Source organism: Benincasa hispida, chromosome 2, assembly GCF_027475165.1.
Source record: "Benincasa hispida cultivar pf3 chromosome 2, pf3_genome.v1.1, whole genome shotgun sequence".
In the NCBI taxonomy this organism is placed as follows: domain Eukaryota; kingdom Viridiplantae; phylum Streptophyta; class Magnoliopsida; order Cucurbitales; family Cucurbitaceae; genus Benincasa; species Benincasa hispida.
In genome coordinates, this window is record NC_143479.1 from 43,403,150 (window position 1) to 43,420,286 (window position 17,137).

At 31.4% G+C, this 17,137-nt stretch overlaps 1 long non-coding RNA gene across 2 annotated transcripts; it reads right to left on the bottom strand.

Moving 5' to 3' along the window:
* Positions 1 to 11,341: 11,341 nt before the first annotated feature.
* LOC120070792 (uncharacterized) lies at positions 11,342 to 14,258 on the bottom strand. Of its 2 annotated transcripts, none has more exons than XR_016527931.1 (5): positions 14,138 to 14,258; positions 13,972 to 14,047; positions 13,785 to 13,878; positions 11,834 to 11,931; positions 11,342 to 11,560 (listed from the first exon to the last, which is right to left on the bottom strand). It is a non-coding gene; the product is annotated as an uncharacterized LOC120070792 (long non-coding RNA). The 2 variants fall into 2 exon arrangements; XR_005480024.2 differs by having other exon boundaries at positions 11,834 to 11,938.
* Between the last annotated feature and the right edge of the window lie 2,879 nt (positions 14,259 to 17,137).

The window sequence follows — 17,137 nt, forward strand, 5'->3', positions numbered from 1 at the left end:
AACTTTCTAATCTCTAACGCACATTATTTACATTCACAAATTAATCGACTTCTGATACTTAATAACTTAACTAAGTGCTCGAAACGCTCCCTTGTAAAACTAATTACAAACATTTCAAATACATATCATAGCATATTTTTGAAAACTGATGGTCGGTAACGTATATTACAGAGATTATGCTGACCATCCTACCATATCTAGGAAAGGCTTTAGCTAAATCATCGTAGTTGCTCCTCGAATCTTCTAATTTATACTTCGTTTGATAACCATTTCATTTTTTGTTTTTGTTTTTTGAAAACTAAGTTTATTTCCTTATCATTTCTTACAACGATTTGCATATTTCTTAAGTACAATGGTTGAATTCTCAGCCAAATTTTAAAAATAAAAACAAGTTCTTAAAAGCCATTTTTTCTTTTTAAAATTTGTCTTGGTTTTAAACAATTGGTAAAAAGTAGATAACAAAAGAACAAATTTGGAGGTAGAAGTAGTGTCTATAAATATAGTTTTGAAAAACAAAAAACAAAAAATCAAATGATTATCAAACGAGACGTTAATTTTCATAGTAAATATACAAATTTTGAGCACATAAAATCCTTTGTGTGTTAGTATATTTTAATTATGGATCCACTCAAATATAGTAATTTATTACATAAGCTTATTGGGTTTAACCCAAACAAACATTTTAAAGTTGTTGATTTATTTATTTTTCTTTAATTGTAAATAAGTTGAAGTAGATATTTATGTAAGGTGCAACTATGGCAATATACATATTCTTTGCAAAAGGAATATACATATGCATGGCAATATTAAGGAAACTTGTTGATCGTTGGTTGACTCAATTATTGAAATCAGTTTTTGTTTTCTTCTTCGTTTCTCCTCTCTCTCTCTGTGACATGCAATATACTTTTTGTGATTCTAGTTTTTAACTTGTGTTTATGCGCATGATTTTTTTTATTTGATCATATATTGAAATAAAATTTGAATCTTACCAATTTTTAATACAATAAAATTTTCAAAGAATTCTAACCATAAATACAATTTTATAATAAATAACAACTTAATTATAAAATTGTTACGAGTGATTTTAGATCGAATGGTATATTCAATATAAAATAAGAATATACGCAACAAAGGTTGGAAAACATAATAAGGTTTGGGCCAAAATTAGTATCCATGGACCATGGGGAGAGAGTTAGTTCGTGTCAAAACCAAAGTTTATGTGCTCGCCCTTGACCAACAAAATAGATAATAGGGCACGTGTTCAAAGCATCGCCCTAGGATCAAAATGGGCCTATGAGGAGATGCCCGACCGTAGCGAAACATAAAATCGAGCACGCCTTTTGGCCCGGTAAGTTATAATTAACTTAAGAGACTTCGCAACCCTAATGGCACAACCTACGTCAATCACGTCTATAAATACAATATATGAGATAACTTGAATCCTACACTCAAACTCACTAACTTCCACACTATTTAACTTTTTATCTTAAGCATCAGAGTGAGTGTAGCAAGTATCATACCGATGTGCAGGTTTTCTCTTTTGTAAGTCACTTTCTTTTCTCCTTCAAACAAATTCTGATATATGAAAGTCAAGTGTATTTCTCCTATCTAAAATTTAGCATCAACAAAAATATATATGGCACGTTTTTAAAATTATAAAATAACTTCAAAACAGCTACATGGGAGGTTGGTATGCATGTTTGAGCTATTTTCTTGAAGTATCTATATTCTTATTTCTAATGCATATTGTATAATCGCTAAACATCATTTACAATATATATAAAAACATTGCTTACTAGCCTTTTATGTATGACTTTGGAAAGAAACCAGGGATGAAGAAAACAATAATTAAGAGAATGATGTTTTTTTTTTTTAAGTAGAGTTTTTCTTTCCCTTAATAGTGTTAGGAGTTGAAGAAGATAAACTACTAATATACCAAAATTTTTAAAATTCATTTGTGAATAAACGTTTTTACAATTGATTTTATGAATGAATTAACCTTTTGTTTAAAAAAAAATCAATATTTTAATGATCTAATTAGTATCTACATCATTCTCATTTGTCACTTTTATCAATTCGTTCGTTTTAAAAATTATTTAACTATCAAAATTAAAAAATTCGAAATTTTAATTTTAATTTATAATAAAGATAAATTATTTTAAATGACAAAACCACTGAAAATATTTTCAAAGCAAAAAAAAAAAACCTTTTCAATGAACTGAAGAAAACTTTTTACTATATATAAATTTGTCATTTTGCTATATATAAAAACAACCTTAAAGTAAAATGATAAATTTTAGAATTAATTTTGTTTAAAAAAATTGATAAATGTTTTATATTAGGCTTTTAATATCTTAACTTTTGACATTCTTAACATTTGTACATTCTATGGATGGGTTTAGTTTATTAGTTTCAATGCACTTTTATAAACATTATTTTTAAAAATGATCTAACCATAAAGATTTTAAAATGTTTAAATTTAAATTGCAGTTAATAAGTAAAGTATTTAGTTTTAGAATTATTTAAATACAGATATGTGAAAGAGTTTAATTAAAAAGAAGTGGAAAGGATTATTTTTTTAGGGAATATAGAAAGGGTCGTATTTAAATGTGGGTGGAAGGTTTTTTTTTTTTATAAAATAATTTAAATACCTATTTATGACATTTTGTGTTGAAAAATGGAAATAGTTTAATTTAAAAATAAAATAAAGTAAAGTAAATATGAAATTTATTTTATTTTATTTTTATTTTTTAAATAATGTGAAACAAATCTATTAATTCCTGTATTTTAAGAATATTTTCTTTATTGCTTCTTGATTTTAAGAAAATAATTTTTATCCTTATCCTTATTTTCGTAAATTGTTTAGTAAAAAATGACACAAGCATTTGTTCGTTGATTAGTCTATATGTATAATATATAAAATATTTAAAATATTTAAAATATTTAAAATAACATATGTAAAGACTAGGTACCGAAAAAAAAAAAAGGATTAAATGAAGATTTAAAAGAAATTAACGATTAAGATGCATGAATAAAAATTTAGATGAATAGAAGTAATTTAAAGACGAAAAGATTAGAAGAAAGATGAAATATTTAATTAGTTATAAAATACTCATTATCTTAGAAAATAAATGCAATCTAGAAATATAGGATTGTTCGGCCCAATTTAAAGTGGATGGAGTGGACTATTATAGCTCACTCCATATTCTAGGTTCCAATTATAGTTTGTGTTTTTGACTATTATAACCTATAATTTATTAATATTTCAAATACTTCTTTGTTACTATATTTATTATTTGTTGTCGTGTTTACTATTCATATTCACCATATCTTATCTCTTTCTCTCTTTATTACATTGTTTATTATTTCATACTTAAACTAAAATAGTCTACATCTCAAACAATATTATTATAATTCATACTAAAATAGTATTTATTCCGATAATTCTATCTTTTTTTTTTTTTTTTTTTTTAATTCTTTAGCTACTAAACTTAAGTTTTTTGATATAAAAATGCTTACATTTAGTCTTTTCATAGAAAAATCAAGCTTAAAATAGTAAATAATTCATAGATAACATTTTTTTTAATCTTAGTTGTGGAAGAAAAGTTGAAGTTAGTAAGAAACTTTTTAATTTTGGTATATTCTTGCCGAAAAATCGTTGAAGCCAAATTGCTGCAGCAAAAGCAAAATTAGTATAGCAGTTGGCCATAACATAAACTAATTTTCCATATTCGATTTTGGTCTTAATTTTAAGATTTTCTCGACCAATCTTGGCAAATTAGGGCAACCCATGAGCCCCATCTTCAGCAGCAACAACTCTATAAAAAGACTCCAAGACTCTCCGAAAGGATCCTCCATTCTTCATCCATCACAAGGAAAAAAATTATGCACTTTTGTTCTTTCATTTTAGTTATTGTTTTTACCTTTTTTTTTCTTTTAAGGAATCGATCTTTATCCACGCATAAATCCGATTACATTTGAAAGTTGGGATTGCCATTTTTTGATTCATCTCGACAAAAGATAGAATCAAGAAAGATACGAGGTTGCACCTTTTATTCTTCAAGCTTTTGATTTCTTTGGTCTTGTTCTTCTTTGTGTTTACTTTAGTTTCAGTTTGATTTATGTATCTCATTCATTTTATCTCAAATTTTCAACAACTTAGTTTACATTTGTCCATTCATTTTATAACAGTTAATTCAATAAATATTAATATTGTAAGTTCAAGTTTCTATTTTTATTTTTGAATTCATCTTTCCCTATCTACTTTTCTTAATATAACTATTTCATATGAAAGTTGGAATTTTAAAGCTAAGTTTAAAATCCAAGACCGATTGAGGTGGGTGTACGGGAATCTCTTTTTAGTGTTTGAATTAATTAATTTTTTTGTACATTATTGCTTAATTCTTCACTGATTTCCAGCACTTTAATGCACTGTTTTGGTTGAAATTTTATCCCTTTTCCTTACAAATAATTCCTAATTATGCACTACAATTTATTTCTTTAAGTTTGACTATCATTGAGTTATTTCTTTACCATATAGTTTTCCATTTAAAATTTATTTATTATCATTTTTCCTTCCTTAATAGTTTTTTTTTTATTATTTTTATCTAGCATTATGGTGTTTTGCTTTTCGAGAATACTCAATCAAATCTTTCTTACTTTTGCCAAATACATTAGCATTTAACGAATGATCAATCTTTTGATGGGTCTCGAAAGGCTTGTAATGAAACGTTATAGCACAATTAGCATTTTTGCGGAAGTCCATCTCACTACGGATTGTTTTCTTACTTTCACCCACAAAGACTATCAAGCTTCTTGCTAGATCACGATCATGGAAATGCAAGCCACCATTGTGGTAGATTCTACCACGAAAATCCAGAAAAGCTGGTAAATAAAATTGATAGCCATCGTAAGCTTTTGCTAGATTGAGCATCGATTTCTCAGTATGAATTTATATAAAGTTTGTACTAAGTTGGTATAACTACATACTATTTAAATACTATTATCCATCAAATAGAAATTTCTAAGTTCAACATCTTGAATATTAATTGAAGTCAGAATATTTGGCATGAGTAAACTGTTTGAAACAAAGGCATTCATATTATCCATAATATGTTTTAACAAATTACTATTGATTAGAAAGGGCTTGCAACGTATTCATAACTCTACATCGTCTTGATTTACATCCAATTTGCATATAAAAATTATTAATGTTATCGAAACTTAACAAACGGAAATGATCATATATATCTCCCCTTAGGGTACTTAAGTAACCCCCAGCTAGATCAGACAGACTTTGAGAGAAATAATTACATGTGTTTTTTTACACCCCCAATCTAATGGTTTACATACCATAGGAAGGTTGAATTTGATCAGAAGTAATGAAACATCAAAGCAACAAACAACATAGAGATTCTTCGGAATGAAATATGAACCATTCCTTTTCATCAGTACATAATTTTGATCTTGCAATTTGATCAATTTCCTATCTAACATGAATGTAATTAAGTTGGATCCGGTAGAATAGATTTCTTACCATTAATTTGATCAGTAGATGAAGCGTTCTGATCATAAAGTACCTTTTCAGATGAAGTAAGGGTCTCAAGAGAGTTGGACAACTAAAATAAAATAAAAGTCACACAACTTTTAAAGTCAAGGAAAACCAGTCTTTTCGAATAACATATCTGGCACATGCTTTAATTGAAAGCATATTTCTATTCATCATTTAAATATGTTTTTTATTCTTCCTTTCTTAAGAGACTCCTAAGTCTCAAGCATCTGGTTACCTTTTTGCTGACTCCCTCGCAGCACTATTTCACTTATTTAATCTTTGAATAAAAGAGATGCGGGTTTTTTGGTGTCACTCTTACTTTTGTTGGGCTAACTCTTCTCTAGGAGCTGACTCGAGAACTCTAATAGCCCTATCTTAGTGAGTGTTGGCTAAGAAGCTCTATTCGACAACAAAATAATACTCCTATTCATTCCTATTCTTTCTCGCTGCTTTTCGATAGTGTAATTTCGTACCTAAGGGAAAGACTCTCTCTTGTGTTATTTCATCATAACCTTAACCTATTATGCTTCTCCCACTTAAATGATTTAGGAATGACTAGCAGTGCAATAGCAAAGGAAGAACAAGACTCTACTTAACTATATGTTTTTATCTATACCAGGTGAAAAGCCAATAGACCAATTCACTTTAGCATACCACTATGGCAGAAAATAGTCTATTTGCCATAGGCGCCTTGTAAACTAGGCACTCTCCAAATGATACAGGATTGAAGCTAGTTTACATTCAGCCTTTGGAATTTCACAATGACTCCCAGACTTTGCAAAAGCATCAGGTCTCCCCATAGTTGGCATAAAAGTCAACTCTTCCTTTCTAGGAAAGGAGTTGACAGACACTTTATTTCAGGAATTCTTCATCTGATTAAGTCAGGTTAAGGGGCTTGACTTGGTTCATCCTCTCTGGTACATCCTAGGACATTAGAATGAGATGTCGGTCGTTCCACTCACGAGTAATAAATCTTTACCACTACTACCTACTAATTTCTCGCCTAATCCCTAAAAAAAGTTGACTGACTAAGGCCACTTCAAAGCTGGACGGAGGATCACTTTTTTTTTTTTTTTTTGAATGAATCTTGCTCTCTTATCTGCTTTTCTTTTGTTGATAATTCATCTGTTGTCGTAGAGGGAAAAACTGGTCTTACAGGGCCTTGAAGGGTCAATGCTTTGGATTCAACTCTTCTTATGGACTTCCCTATCTCAGTTTATGTCTAACTGGGGGTACTCGACCTTTCATCATTCCATTCCTTACCATCTTTCGGTAGTAGCATCCGAGGCAAGAACTGGTAGTCTCCCATGGTCTGGGGGTTCGTCATTTGTTGACGAATTTTTCTTTTGGAAGAGAGATCAAAAAACAAAAAAAATTTCTTATGATAGATAGTTTTTTTCTCTAAAGCTTATGTCGTAGAAGCTGACATAAGGCTATTGCCGTTTTATCTGCATCTTTCTGACCAAGACTCAGAAAGAAGAGGTTTGCTTTGTTTGGGATGAACTCGCAGAGACTCGACCCGGAGACTTCCCTCGTAAAGTGTCATCTTTTATAAGACTCGACTTTCCTTGAGAAGTGGAACTCAAAGCGAACATAAAAAAAAAGTGTTTTAGCTTTTTTGGTTGACTTCTAGCCCTTTCGATAGAGTGGCTATCCGCATGTATCCCAAAGTGACTTCCATTTTTGGTAATGGTATACTCAAGAGAAAAGTTTGGAATTCGACCTCTCTTTATACATTGGGTCATGGACTCCTTTTTAGTTTAGGATCCCTTTTCGACATGAAATTCTTTATTGAGCTTGGTGTGGAATCAAAATCACTACACATTTATTGTTGGTCTGGCTGCTAGTTTAGCAATCCTTCCTAGCCGTCGTCGTCAGTGCAGCTTGCCTATTGAAGACCGAACTCAGTTGCTCTATAAGAGGAAAATGAAAGCAAAATTCGTTCGAATCCTCCCAAAAGTTCAATCTTTTTTTAGCGGTTTCCTCTACATATTCTCTAATTTATTTTTGTATTTTATCATTTTAATTATGAACTAACTTAATTGTGGGGATTTAAATATGTGACTGCCAAAAAAATCTAGAGTAGAAGCCTAATATATAAAAGACTAATTAGAACTTAATTTTTTAGTACTAGGTTTGCTTTTATTGATTTATAGTTTTATTATTGATTTAGATTGATCATCGAAAGATATTATTTGGATGTAAAGCATATTGAGAAAAAAGTGTGCACAAATATCATTGACACATTATTTGATATTTTAGGAAAAACTAAAGATGGATTAGAGATGAGAGAAGATTTGGTTGATTTAAATATTAGATCAAAATAGGCCCCTCAAGTTAAAGATAATCGAATTTTCATACTTCTAACATGTTATACATTTTCACGTGCTCAGAAATTAAGTCTATGTAAAACTCTAATAGAAATTAAGGTGCTTGAAGGATATTCATCAAATATACGAAACTTCATGTCCCTTGCAGACTTAAAACTTTATTATCTCAAATCTCATGATAATCATGTTCTCATGAAACAGTTGCTGCCTATGGCAATTCGTGTAGTTTTACCTAAACATGTGAGATATACTATAATTCGATTATGTTTTTCCTTTCATGTTATATGTCAGAAGGTGATCTATTCTACAAAGTTTCATGAGTTGTTGTTTATTAGAAAAATATTTTCCACCACCATTCTTCACCATTATGGTACACCGTACAGTGCATTTAGTAAGAGAGTGAACTTTGTGGGCTAGTTTACTTAAGATGGATGTATCTATTCGAACGATACATGAAAGTATTAAAAGGCTATGTTAGGAATAGAAACAGATAGAAGGGTGTATTGGTGAGTGTCAAATTGTTGAAGAAGCAGTAGAATTTTGTTCTGAATTTTTATTCGAGATCTAATTGGGTTAAGCTCTAGTCTTAAAGAAAAGTCTGAACAAAATAAGCCATTATCAACTCCTTATATATAACCAGATAAATAACAACTAGATCAAGCTCACCTTTATGTTCTAGAAAACGCAGAGAACGTGTTTCCATTTATAGAGTATGTACACATCCTTCATCTATTAACATTTAACCATGCAATTGCTATACTTATTTAATAAAATAACTTGTATGACATCATTGTAATAGGTAACCCAAGAAATTTTTGTTTACAATCAATGCAATAAAATTTAGAAGTCTAAAGTAGGTGGAAGAGAAACACAATCACACATTCATATGTTGGCCACGTGAGAAAGTAACGTTTCTCGAACATAGATTAGAATGTTTGTATTTAATTATATCTTAAATTGTAGGATAATTACAGGTTACACTTGCACTTGAGGTCCCAAACAATTTCATATCACCTACTTTGAAGTGCTTAGCAAGTGACCTTCAACCAAATGTGTTCACATATGTTGGGTATATAGTGAATGGTTATCGCTATCCCACAAAAGGGTGCAATGGAGTAAGAAATTTTTAAAATATTTGTGTAAGCTTAGTAGCTAAAATGATTTAAGTTTCAAATGTGAAAGACAAAAATTCTATTATCTAAGACATGGTTTTCTATGGAATAATTCAGGAGATATAGGAGTTAGACTATTATAGTTTCAACCATGTTTTATTAAAATGTGATTGGATGGATAACAATAAAGGTATTAAGGTAGATGACCTTGGATTTACATAGTGGATTTCAATTGATTAGGACATATATCTAATTCATTTATCTTGGCAACTCAAGCAACATAAGTGTTTTATGTAAGTGACCCTATGAATCCTAATTAGTCTATTGTACTTACCCCACCTCAACGAGACCACAAAGATGAGTCTAATGATGATGAATTGGGAGACATAGTTCTTGGTTATTACAGGTTATTGAAATCAATGCCTAATATTGATACACTCAACGACATAAGTGAAAACTTTCTTTGTATACTAAAACTAATTGTGACAGTACATGGATTGACAATAGATAGCATTATTAATAAATGTACATGGTTAAATATTTATTACATGTTATCTTTTCAATATGATTGTTATTTTTTCATACTACTAAACATCATATTCTTATTTTGTCTGTGCAGGTTTTCACCATGGCCTCATCTAGTAGTAGTAATGATGATGAATGGACTGTGGTCATTCATGTTAGGAGGGGTGCCATAACCATGCATGGATTAGCTCACATGATGGATGAGGGAAACATAGAGATTATTCAATATAATGAGGAAGGTCGGGCTGTTGGAGAGAGGGCAATAAGGATGCAAAGTTGTATAGGGATTTGTGTATGGAATCAAATCCCCATCACATACTAATAATGGAAGCACATACCACATGATTTGAACGATAAAATCTTTGACTATATCGAGGTAAATGTTTTACACAATTATACATTTATGTTGTTGTATATATATTATTTTGATTTGTTCATAACTTCAATATCATTGCGAGATGTCTTTTGAATTAGATCCACGTTCAAAGCATTCCATATGAGAATCAGTTGGTAAGAAACTTCAAATATTCAAACATAAATTAACTCAAAAGTATGTTATGCTATTCAAGGATGATCCTTCTTGTTTGGTCAATTCACCAAAAAGTATTCCCAAATAGAACTAGCGGATTGGAATGCATTCATTCAATTTGGACTTTCAGATGAATTTGAGGTAACACTCATCTTTGAAGCTTTGATTTGCACAACGTTTTAAATCTTAATCACATGCATGTGAATTATTTTTGTTTCCAGACACTAAGTCATGTGCACAAAGAATGAAGATTGAAAAGAATTATAACCATCACATATCGCATAAAGGGCATGCGAATTTGGTGAAGAGTTGGTAAGTCTTTATTGTTGTAGGACATGATGTTTGATTAAAATTCTTTGCTCAAATAAGGCACATTAATAATTTTTTTATTACAAAAATATATTGAAAAGCCTCTCAATCGTGCAAATTTATGGCTTCATGCAAAAAAAACAAAAAAAAAAAAAAACAAAAAAAACAAAAAACAAAAAACAAGAAAACCAACGATTTTTTTATGAGTTCACAGGCAAAGTTGTGCACAAAATTGTGAGTTTCTTGAACTAAATTAATAGCATATTACGTGGTTATATATATGATATATTTAAACAAAAATATATGACTTCATATGCAATATAATAGGAAGAGTTAGAAAAGGCTCATGAAAGCCAAGATGTTTTAGCTCAAGCATTGGGACATCCGAACATGTTGGTCGAGTGCATAGAGTTGGGGATTTTGTGTCACCCATAACATATTTCAATGTTGTGCGATCAAAGGTAAAGATAGAACAAAACCAACCTTCAAAAACCTCAAAAAAATGAGAACACCCAAGAGTCATTGCCACTCGTTGAACCAAAAGATGAGGGTATTATAAAGAAGAGAAGTTAGAAATTGTATTGTAGCAAAGAGTTGAAAAGGAAGAATTGCTTGAATATGACCAAGAATTCATTTTTCACCTTTAAATGTCCAAGTGTGACAATTATGAAAAAATCGAATTCCTTAGCAGAAGCGTGTGAACGCATGTGCCTTCGGAATTTTTTTTCAAAATTTCATTCATATAATTAATATTTTAATCTTATTCAAATATTTATTTCTCTCATTCAATAAAGTATAATTTTGAATCTTATTCAGAATTAACTTTATATTATAATATCTATATATATTAAATTAATTGCATCTAACAATTAATTCCTTTATTTAATTTGAACAATTAAAATTAATTCAAAATAAATTTATTCTTGTTTTATCTTTAGTGAGCTAGCAAATGGACCTTATGAACCTACGCTCTAATGATACGAGATTAATTAATTAAACTATTTAACTAATTAATCAACATTAATTAATTGCACGTTGAATATACCAATCAATAATAAGTTGACCCTTTACGAATTGCCCATAGTTACAAATTCCAAAACATAACATTTGACTAGACAAAGATCAAAATGCAGAAGCTCGATTCAATTAGTTCCTGACTCATATAATAGCATCCTGTCTATCGCTTTGCATGTCCTTGCCTTACCTGAGAAAAAGAAAAATGAAAAGGGTGAATATTATAAAAATACTTAGTGAGAGACCCCACCATACACAAATGCGTCACACAACCAAACAGATGTGTATGACACAAAGTTTTATAAGACTTATTGAAGGAACCTGTGAAGGCCCTGAGTGAAAACGGGGACATCGTCCCAATTTTATCTTCACATAAAGTAAGTTACAGTACAGTATTATGTAATAAAACATAAATTTACAACATGCCAAAATAAAATAGAATAGTGTTAGAAGGGAGACTTACCCTTGAAGAACGCACAGTCTTCATGAAAATCCTCTTCTCCAAAATGGCTACGAACAAATCACGAACAATCTCCAATGGTCACCATCAATTAGAATCTCCTGTATTCTTTTTAGGGATGAGGATCACAAGAGTGGTGGACTATGTGAATTTTGATAGAGGGAAATGATTGAGAGGAAGAGACGGAGAGAAAATAAAAACTTCTGGGAGATTTTCTTCAACCAATCACACATACACATACATTTTGTGTTGAAGAAAAAATATGTGAAAAATTGCAAGCCTACTCCCAGAGAGCATTTGAGAGACTTGGGGGGAGTTAGTTGAGTTAGTTAAACTAACTCCCTCCATTTTAAATTTCAAATATTTAAAAATATTAAATAAATTAAAACATATTTAAATTTCTTATATATATATATATATATATATATATTATACTATACTATATGTTATATCCAATATAACATATAACCTATAGTTTACATCGTATCAAATACAATATAACATATAGTTTGAATTCTCTCAACAATGCATGAAATTTAATGTAAATCACATATATACTAAATTTAATTATATGAATCCAATTCACATAACTAATATTTGAATCATATTCAAATATTTATTTCCTCTCAAATAAACTTTATATTATAATGAATCAAATACCTTATATTAATTATATCACATATAATTAAATTATATTAATTATATCATATATAATTAATTCCCTACATTAATTTGAACAATTCAAATTAATCCAAAGTTGATTCTCATTTAATCCCTGTTGAGCTACAGAGAGGACCTCATGAAACTGTAGCTTGAAGCTGCAATGTTACTTGAATAATTAATTCAAACTCCTTTAATTAAATTATTCAACATCCATTAACTGTTAGACACTCCACTAAAGACCGACAGTTGCACTCTTCGCACTATAGATATATTTGTTTGTCCATTGGATATAGTTAATAGTGCGATGACCCTTCACAAATTGCTCGTAAGTACAACTAGGCCAAAATTACCGTTTTACCCATGTAGTTACATCTAACTAGTACCATTGATACCATTGATCCTTCTAATGAATAATAAGTCATAGTCCAAATATGACCAAACCCCAAATATGACCAACCCTTCTCAGGTTAGGAGAGGGTGTGACGCCACATTGTTTAAGTCCCAGAATTAGCCCTTTAAGGAGCAATTCATCTACTTACCTCGATATCGGGGAAGAAGTGAATTTCGTCTTGTGTAGTTGTGTTCCTAGCTCCCCAATAGACGAATCCATAAAATGGTAGACTTATCGAGTCGGCGATCTGACCACTCTCACCCATACAAATCAAAGGACCGCCTTCACAGACAGGAAATCACAACTCACTCAGGATTCAGGTAATGTCATCTATGGTCATCCTGGTGAAACGTAAGTCTCAATTATGAACGGTGTTATATAATGAGACTAGTCATTTCGTGGTCCAATCTTATACAAACTCATTTGTATAGAATACCCCGCTCACATGTCTCCACATGAATGATCAGGATCAAATCATTTGTAGCAGTTTACAACAATTGTAACATCTACAAATCGGGTTGTATTCGTAGTGTCACCATGATAATAATGTATTTAGCCTTATCCATCTACTACAGACCATTTAGATTATCACTTAAACATGATCCATCTGTATGATTACACAAATTGGTACACATAACCCACTGCAACTCCCTAGATATGACATGAAGTCACACAAACTTATCAAATAGATTGGTATACGTATCCCATAGCTTGGGGTCGTGTCATGCATATTCGCATCACAGATTCATCACACAAATCATCAATGTGCACAACACGCTTCAAACAAATATCATCCATATATCAAAATCGCAACAAATTAATCTATTGATACTAAGTTGAAATCAGTTATGAGCAATACACAACATGCCATTCTATATTCATTGTTAAGAAATCGCTTACCTTGAATCGACGCAAAACCAACGGAGTGACCGCTTCTTTTTCTATCAAAAAACGGAGTGACCACCTCAACCTTATACAACCCACGTCTCGATTCCTTAATCAAACATAGAGATAAAAAGATCCAAACTCACATCAAGAAACCACTTAAATTCCATCATCAAACTTTAATTCCAACTAACATATTAACCTTAGGATGCTTAGAACAGTCATCCAAGAAATCTCTTGATTTGCACCACCAAAATTCCACCAACTATAACTTGAATCTAGGCATGAACAAGGAATTTAAAGTTAACACAACAAAATTCCAGCAACAATAACAAGATTAATAATAAATTCAGAACCAAAACACTTACCGATTCGTCCCTCAAACATTTTTGAACTGTTGGATAGCAATTGTAACCTTCATCAAACTTCAATCCTAACCTCAAACACCAAGAGTGATTTATTAAGCACTGACCCATACCACAAGATCAAGTGCACACAAAAAAACACCCATAAAATGGTACCAAAATTCACTTTAATAGATGCTGGCTGGAACTTTTGGCAACCAATCGGCAGCGACGGTGCGAGCATTAGCAATTGGATGAGTATAATGAACAACAACGTGAGTGACAGGTGTTACACAAACTGTAGTGAGAGAGAGACGTTTATAAAGAGAGAAAAAACCAGAGAGAGATGGAGAGAGAATGAGAGAGAGAGACCCGACGCTTACCTACAGTGGCCACCGGCGGCGCGCGCGACGATCGACATCGAGCGATGGTCATTGAAGGGTGGTTGATGATGGCAGGTGGCGCCCTCTCTTTGGCGACTGATGTTCCAAGCCCAAAACCTCTTTTCAAGCCTAAATTTTCCTACCAAGATTTTAATCGCCTCCAATTTATCCAAATGGGACAAAACCAAAAATGGGATACACTATATACTTTGGATATTTTAATTTAACCACTCCACATCTAATTTATCAAAATTAAATTTCAACATCCATTCAATTTAATCCAATTAAATCCAAAATTTAGTCTCCAATCAACAATCCCAACTTATTCAATTATCATTGAATTATGTAACCAAAGTAAAATTCGAAGTAATATTTCAATTTACAAAAAAAAATTAATTGGACCGAAAAATCTGGGATATTACAATCTTTTTACCTTAAGAACTTTTGTTCTCGAAAGTTACATTTATAAAACAACTCTTGATGTTTAGTTCTATCCTTGTGTTCCTTCTACTAAAGTTGTTTTTTTCAATCCTCTTATTGCACTCTTACTCAATTATTTAATCCAACCTTTAATACCTTGGATTTTAAGCCAACACACCCAAGTCTCCTTTCCCCACTACCTATTCTGATTAAATACACGAGCAAGGTCAATGACAACTTTTCCTAACAATGACACACAAAACATGTCATGACCTGTAGGCCAAAATCAAGTATTACTCAAAGAAAAATCTTAACTCAATTTTCTTGAACTCAGGTTCTCACTTGAGTGCACTTTGTCAAAATCGAACCCCTTAGAGAACTCTGCTAGCATCTCCTAAGCACGAAGATATGGAACCCTCTATGACTGCAAAAAGAGACAGTGACAAAGCTAACGAATAAGCCGTCGAGGTAATCTGCTCCACAACCTCAATAGGCCAAACGGATTGCAACTTAGCCCACTCTTCTCTTGGAAGCCAGAATGCGCTTATAAGCATCACTCTCAAGATTCTTCAATCATCTGTATCTAAGACTATTTTCATTATAATTTAACCATTAAAAGATTAAATAAGTGTCAACTAACAAGCTTCCCTTACATGTATGAACATTGGAAAAACAAAGTAGAACACACATCTACTCCATACACTCACATGTGTGCACCAGTAAAAAAAAAAAAGAAAAAATTGACCTCGCACCCATCAATTTCAGTCATGATACATATGTGAAGAGAGCAAACTGGTAAACACACATGAACACAAAACAAGTAAAACTGCATGTATACACTAGTACGATATGCCATCGCACCGCATTGATTTCAAGCATAGTACATGTGTGAACAAAGCAAAAATAGTAGGACACATATGTATTCAAAATATAATCACATGTGTGCATCAATAAAGAATTTGCTATCACACCACATGAATTTCAAAATAACACATGTAGGAGCAAAGCATAAAATGAAACATACATGCTGATCAATATATCACACTGTCACATAGTCAGTGTTCAATAAATAATCAAACAAAACCACTAGGTCCTATAGTCGTTACCGTAAGAGTCACTTACCTCAAAATAGACTCCAATAACTAGCCAAAATTATATACACATGAAACCTTGTTTCGCACACACGACCAATGCCCACCTGGCCAACCATCTATTTTGAAGCCAATTGAAACCACTACAAATTAGTTTAAAACTACAAATAGTAAACTTCCACATGCTAAAAACTAATCTACATACCTTACTCAAGTCTGAAATGGTTCAAGACATGCTAAAACCGATAGAACCTTAATCAACTACTTCAAAATTGTCCACAAATAACGTCAAAGGCTAACCAAGGTTTCAAAACAACACTCAAACACTTAAATTCAATCAAAAAAAGGAAATAAAAGCAACAATGGGTCCTTATTGAATCTTACCAAAGAAGCTCTAACTTTGCTAGTTGGTGTTCGAAAGCATTGAAACTTGCAAGCCTAAGCCTTCGGCATAATGGACAATCCAATCTGTGGCCAAACTCTATTATTAAAGGCTGGTTCAAGGAGGATTAATCCACATAAAGGGAAAAGATGATCCCTTACCAAACTTTAAGAAAACACCAAGGCACAAGAACCCATCATATGAGTTTTTTTTATACAATATAAATACTTCATGCTAAGGCTAAAATTTCAAACCATTAACTCAAGTGATGCCTTTTAACCATCACATACTAGAGTCCAAAGTTTTTGAATAGTAATGAGAGTTCCTACACCACAATTCAACGACTTGTAAACCCAAAATTCACTTATTACAAAACCAAACCATACTTGTAAACTTGAAGTCTTGACATAATAATCTTATCTTGCCCTCATTACAACAACGACATAGGAAGAATTCACATAATTTGAGGTATCTTGAAGGATAAATTTTTGCTCCAACCCTTACATTTTTTAAAAAATATGGTCCTCATTTCAATTATTTAGCTTTCTACTCCCATCACATCAACTAAGCTAGATATTATAAGAAGAGTTCTCCAACCATCTTAATCTCATACTTAAGTACCTACTTTGTTGTGATAGAATTCTTTTTTTTTTAGCACCACAAATTTCATGATCCAAAGCAAAATATCACATCAACTCTAGCATGATCTCATATGACCAACTTAACTATCAAACCTTAAATGTGTACA